The following is a 7,329-nucleotide window of genomic DNA, read 5'->3' on the forward strand; positions in this document are numbered from 1 at the left end:
GTTCGATTAAATTATAAATTCAAATGGCTCAATTTGGTGTCGGTTTTAAGATTAAACCTGAATTTCATCTATCGTTTTGTATTTTAAGTGTGCCTCTCCCTTGTCTACTTGTCTCGAGAAGATCCAATCCAATCCAACTCACGTTTTTTCTAATCTCTTCTTCTCACTTATCTCGAGGGAGACTTGTCCACAACTTCACTTTCACTAGAGGTGTAACTTTGTTGAGTCAGATCGATTTTCATACAAACTCAAACCAACGTGAATATGTTCAATTTATATATGAGTCAAGTTGAATGAGGTCACGTTTTTTTATAGAGTGAAAATTTGAGGAAATCATTGTTTTATACCAAAGTATATCTACAAAATCTTTACCTCGAAAAAAAAATCTGCAAAAAAATCCGACACCCAAAACGCTAGAGAAGATGAAGAGAAATCGCCAACTATTGTGACGTGTGAAAGTGACTAAAACAACTCAAGCAAAGTGTGTGTAACTTCGGAATTTTGATTGGATAGATGGGCTATTTATAATAAGTCACCTATTATAAATTGAAACTAAATAACAAATTTATATAACAAACTCATTAATTTAAGCAACTAATTAATAATTAAATAAATAATTAATCCTATTACACCCCCTCAAACTTATGTCAGAAAGATGACATAAGTTTGCCATGAGAGAGAATAGTACAGGCAGTCAAAGCCTTGGTAAACAAGTCTGCAAGTTGTTCTTTGGAAGATACAAAACGAACCCACAAATCCTTTCGAACCACCTTCTCACAAACAAAGTGATAATCAACCTCTATATGCTTCGTGCGAGCATGAAAGACTGGATTACTGACAAGAGAAATAACTAAAACATAACCACACCATAAAACAGAAGGATTTTGGAGGAAAATGTGAAGATCACAAAAGAGCTGACGTAGCCAATAAAGATCAGCCGCAGTGATCACCGGAGATATATATTCTGCCTCAATAGAAGATCAAGAAACTATTTGTTGCTTTTTGGCAGACCAAGAAATAGAACTACTACCAAGAAGGGTGACAAAACCAGTCGTTAAGCGACAATCATGAGCATCATGGACCCAGTCAGCATAACAGTAGGCTGTAAGAGATAAATCTCCTGGACGAAACAAGACACCAAGATCCCTCGTGCCACACAAATAACGGAGAATCCTTTTAACGGTAGTATAATGGATTGTAGAAGGATTCTGCAGAAATTGGCTTACTTTATTAACTGCAAAAGCGATATCCGGTCTAGTAAAAGTAAGATATTGTAATGATCCCACAAGTTGTCGATATAAGGATACATTAGAGAAATGAGGAGTTGAAGTAACGAAATCCATGGTAGGGACATAAGAGTGGCACAAGCTTTGGCATTAAGCATGCCAGACTTAGTAAGTAAATCAGTAAGATACTTAGCTTGGTTCACAAATAGTCCAGAAGAATGTTTGTGAATTTCCAAACCAAGAAAGTATTTAAGTTCACCAAGATCGGAAATTTGAAATTCAGTAACTAAATCATTCTTCAAAGTTTGCATATAAGCATTATCATGGCCTGTAACAATGATGTTGTCCACATAAAACAAAACCATGCCTGAGGAACCTGCTTAAGGTCATACAAACTTATGTGTAGCTTACAAATATGAGAAGAACAAGACTAATCAATAAAATCGGGTGGTTGAGATATGTAAATCTCTTCCTTCAAATGACCATGTAGAAAAGCATTCTTAACATCCAATTGAGTTAAACTCCAACCAAAAGTGGCAGTAAGAGTTAAAATAATACGAATAGTTGGCTTTTTGATAACAGGACTAAATGTCTCATCGAAGTCAAATCCTTCAACATGGTGATACTCTTTAGCAACCAAACATGCTTTATACCGAGCAATTGTGCCATCAAGATGATATTTGGTGCGAAAGATCCACTTACATCCAACGACATTCATGCCATCAGTCTGTGCAACAAACAACCATGTACCTTGCTCTTGAAGAGCGGCAAACTCTTCTGCCATGGCTGCACGCCACTCAGGATACTTGGATGCAACAGAATAGGAGGCAAGATCACTGGGAACATCCGAAGCAACAAATGAGTGAAATGCCTTCTTTTTAGAAATGTCAAACTTGGAACGCGTTTGCATGGGATGGGTGTTAGATATGCTGCTGACAGAGGTATTGAAGAAAGTGTGTTGAGAAGGATCAAGTGGTGGAGAAGGTATAATAGAAGGTATAATAGAAGGTGTGATAATGGGAGCTAAAGAGTCATTAGGTTGTTGAGGAGGATTGGAAGGGTGAGAAATATGAGCCTCTATTGAGGAATGGGAGGCGAAGACATATGAATCAATTGGGAAAGCAAAAGTGATGAGTTATAAGAAGGATAAAAAGGAGAATAAGAAGAATTGGAAAAGTTAGCAAAAGGGAAAATAGTTTCATGGAAGGTAACATATTGAGATAAAATGGTCTTCTTTGTTTCTAAATCATAGCAAAGATAATTTTTATTATCAAGTGTATAACCAAGAAAAACATGTTAAAGAAGTTTTGGGTTCAAGTTTGTGGTCGTTGTAGGATTTTAACCAGGGATAACATGTACACCCAAAAACTTTTAAATGTAGTAAATCAAAAGTGTACCCAAAAGAGTTTTTCAAATTGTGACATAAAGTTCAATAAAGTAGTAGGCATGCGATTGATAAGAAATATAGCAATAGAAAATGCATGAAACCAAAAGGTTAGGGGGACAGAAGAATGAAAAAGCAATGACAATGTTGTTTCAACTATATGGCGATGCTTACGCTCAGCGACTCCATTTTGCTCAAGAGTGTATGGATAATATTTTTTATATAACACTCCCTTAGATTCAAAAAGCAAAGAGACAGAAGAGTAGACAAATTCTCTACCCCTATCAGTTCGAAATTTTTTTAATTTAGTAGATAAAAGATTTTCAACAAAAGGAACAAATTTTTTAATGATATGACTAACATCAGATTTATAAGTCATAGGAAAGATCCAAGTAAATTTGCTAAAATTGTCGACAAAACTAACATAATATCGAAAACCAGCTAGTGAGATCACAGGCAAAGGCCCCAATACATCACTATGCACGAGGGAAAGTAGAGAATGATTGACACAAAGGAAAAGTGAGTTCTGACATTTTAGCCTTTAGACAACTAGTACACTTGCAAGTAGAGTAAGAACCAGTGCCAAAGAATAGGCTCCTTATTTGCAAATAAGGCATAATTATTGGATGACGCAGTTGATAAAGCCAAGGAACATGGAATGGGATATAAGTCATTTCCACTCTTGCCTTGGTACAAGATCTTCCGGTTAGGGGTGAGCATCAGTCGGTCAGGATCGGTTTTTTGCTGTCTCCGATGTCGAAAACTGACCTAGTCTGTTTCCTATCATGGAAATCGACTTTCCTGACCACTAGTCGGTTCGGTCGGTCGGTTTCTGTAGTACTTTTTTTTAAGATGCTTGAGTGACGGTGGAGAAGCGACGGTGGGGCTTCTGCACATAAGAAAAAGAAGTGGAGGGAGACATGTAGGCAAGTTTCTGTGCGATTCTAGAGACAGAAAAAATAAAAATGAAGAAGAAGATTAGGAAGAAGAATGAGAAGGCTGGAAGACGAAGATGAAAAAGAAAGTTTCTGGCGGCAAGGTGAAGGATGAAGGATAAGGAAACGAAAAGAGAAATAAAAGAGATTGAAGGAATAGGTAATAAATTTGAATAAAGATAAAAAATAATTTTAAAGAATGTCGGTAATTAAAAAATCAACTCTGACCAATTTATTCATCAAATCGACCGACCGACATCAATTCAGTCGGTTTTAGTCGGTCAGATCGATTTGTTATCATGACAACATTGATAAACAAATTGCGAATTTGAGGCAACGGTGGGAGAATGAAGGATATTATTGGAAAGGTGAAAGTCATAGGAAGAAATATGAAGAATACCACTGCTAGTATTAGTAACTGCCATAGCTTGCCAATTTCCAATAGCAACTGTGTCTTCCTCACCATTATAATTATTCATAAGATTCAAATTAGTCAACCCGTTTGATTACACCCACCATCTGTCAACCAAAAGGAAGGAGATTTAGTAGAAGAACCATTAGACATAGCATCTACTGTTGCAGCCAATTGAGTCGGAGGATGACGACCTTGATAGGAGAAGTTCATCCTGTTATAATAATCAAGAGCAGTGTGACCAAGCTTGTTACAAATTTGACAGAAAACATCGTCCCCCTTGAAGAGAGTTACCATTAGGTGAACCATGACCAGTTCACCCAGAAATAAAGGGTTGAGAATTACCTCGCCTGAAGGAATTAGAATTTGGATACTTACCTTTACCGCCATTGTTTCCACGGGTACTTGGATAGTTACCACGACCTCGATTAAAGTGTCCACCTCTAAAATTCTGATGGCCTCGAAAAGCAGCCATCGCAGTAGGAATAAGATCAGAAATCTTAGCCCGTTGAGCAAAATCTTAGCCCGTTGAGCAAGAGTTCATTCTTTTGAACATCACATGAAGTTCCTCAAGAGTGAGAAGATCCTTCCGAGTGCGAATTGATGTGCGAAAATCATTAAAATCATATGTAAGCCCATTGAGAATGTGGATCAAGTTTTCCTCATCATCAATTTGAAATGAGATGCAACAAGTTTATCGACAATATCTTTGATTCGTCGAATATACATCTCGATTGATTCAGAAGGTAGTTTCTTGATTGTGTACAACTCGGATCGCAACTCAAGGATGTTGGAACAAGAATGAGAAGCATATTGCTTTTCGAGAGACGTCCACAACTCACAAGATGAAGTTGTTCCAATTAACCACATTCCCAATGACTGAAGGAGAAAGCGTAGCATTTATCAAAGTGATAAGAGTCTGATCACGAGTACTCCAATTAATAAATTTATGACTAACTTGATTTGTGATGGAATTATCAGAACCACGAACGAACTTTTCTGGAGCCGGGATCGAACCGTCAACATGACAAAAAAGTGAGTGTACTTTAAGGATTGGAGTAATTTGAAACCTCCATAGCACGAAATTGGTGGCATCAAGACGGATTGGAACAAGATTACAAATATTCGAAAGCAGGAACAAAGGAGAAGAAGTTATAGAAGAGTTAACAAGAGAAGAAGGGTTGCACTCGAGGAAGACATGGTGGAGAAAAAAAACGCAAGGACGGTCTCTGATACCATAAAACAACTCAAGCAAAGTGTGAGTAACTTCTGTATTTTGATTGAAGGATACATGAGCTATTTATAATAAGGCACGTGATACAAATTGAAACTAAATAACAACCTAAACAAATTAATTAACAACTTGTAGAAGGTACATGACTACACATAAGGAGTCAAACTAAATAACAAATTTATATAACAAACTCATTAATTTAAGCGACTAATTAATATTTTAAATAAAAATATATTTCTTTTTCACAAAAATATATTTTTAAAAACAAAAATAGTCTGAAATTGTAAATATACTTTAAAAAAAAAGGTTGAAAACTGAATATATTTAAGAAAAAAACGGGAAAAATTGAATATATTAGAGAAAAAAAGCCGATAAACTGAGAATATTTTTTAAAACAAAAATAGGTTGAACAAAATTTGTTAGGCGCTGAGGTTCGATTCCATAAATTGGAGGCAGGTTTAAGGACTAAAAAAATAGACAATGCCAGGGTTGTCTTCATGCCAAGCCCTTCCTCAGGTAGATCTGCAACCCTCATTGCATTGCAACAGTAGTTTTTGTGGCGGCGATCACATTTCCAGGAGGCAATGATGACAAGGAAGGCAATCCTATTTTCCGGAAAAATCAAGTGTTGATGGTGTTTGTAATATCAGATATTACAGCTTTAGTATTGTCTACAACTTCAATACTCTCTTTTTTTATCAATCTTGATATAGTCATGGCTAGGAAAACACATCAATCCATACTCGAAATTAGTCATACTGGCGTAAAGTAATATCTCACTATGCACAGAGCAGACTGGTCATACTATGCATCGAGTAATCCCAGATGCATGGCAGAGCAAAAATGGTCATACTATACATCGTGTAATCCCAAGATGTATAGCAGAGCAAAACTGGTCATACTATACATTGAGCAACCTCAAGATGTGTAGCACAGCAAAACTAGTCATACTAGACATCGAACAACATAAAAATCTATAGCAGAGCAAATCTGGTCATACTACGTATCGAGCAAGCTCAAGACACGTAGCAGAGCAATCCTGGTCATACTATGTATTGAGCAAGCTTAAAGCACATAACAGAGTGTTTGGAGATAAAATATCTGATCGCCACGTGGAGGACGAAGATTGGTTGTCAAAAAGGTTGTCCAGAAGAGCTAGTCAGCAAGGCTCCTCCACGGAACCTTCCGAGCTGGGAAGTTAGTCGCTCCCAATAAATTTGTAACTTAGAGAGTGTCTGAGTTCGATCTGTTCGAACCCGACACATCCGACCTCAAATCCGACCAAGGTAACCGCCTGTTGTGACCCCTATCAGAATCTAAACCTATAAATAGAGGGCCTCATTTCACCATCAGGTATCAAATTTCCCCTCGAACTTAATATTGAGTCCGAGCTGCTTACTGACTTGAGCGTCGGAGATTTTGCCCTCTTGTGCAGGTCTTCCCATTGTCTTTCAGGTCGGAGCTAGGACCGGGTTCGAGCTTAATAATCGTTGTGCAAATCCTTGTATCAACATTTGGCGTCGTCTGTGGGGAAGGACATTTCAAGTCGTCCCAGCAATTAAAAAGTGATCCGAGGATGGTGCAGCTAGCGAACTCTGCCAATACGACGGAACGGAGATGTCTTAACGGTAACAATGGCGCTCAGCGCGAACTCGATGCCAAAGCAGTCGAGGACCAGGTCCGAGCAGGACAAGAGGGAGACCTACCACGGAGATCCACCCGCCACACGAATCAGGAACTACCTCCTGCTCACCCAAGACCTACTAAAACCAACCGAGGTCAAGGTGGGACCTCAAAAAAGACCTCCCGAAGGGCTACCCCAGTCGTGGACTCTGAAGTTCTGGCTACCCTCCAACGGGAGTTAGATGACATGCGCAATCGAGTGTGCACCATGGAGGAAATATACACCGAGATGACGCGGGTCAACCGGACAAGATCTCCCTCCAAAGTCCCAGGCGGAGACGACATGCCGGATGATGAGGAAGATCAAGATCCACCCCTCCATCACGATGATCACAAACCCATCACTAATAACGAGGGGATTGACTATAGCCTGAGAGATCACGATCTCAGGAAGCACCTCGTCGACAAGAAGAGGAAAGCCTCACGGGGTCCAAGGGTCTCCCCATCATGCTCTG

Source organism: Momordica charantia (assembly GCF_013281855.1).
Source record: "Momordica charantia cultivar OHB3-1 chromosome 3 unlocalized genomic scaffold, Mcharantia_2.0 BLBB01000003.1, whole genome shotgun sequence".
Lineage (NCBI taxonomy): Eukaryota > Viridiplantae > Streptophyta > Magnoliopsida > Cucurbitales > Cucurbitaceae > Momordica > Momordica charantia.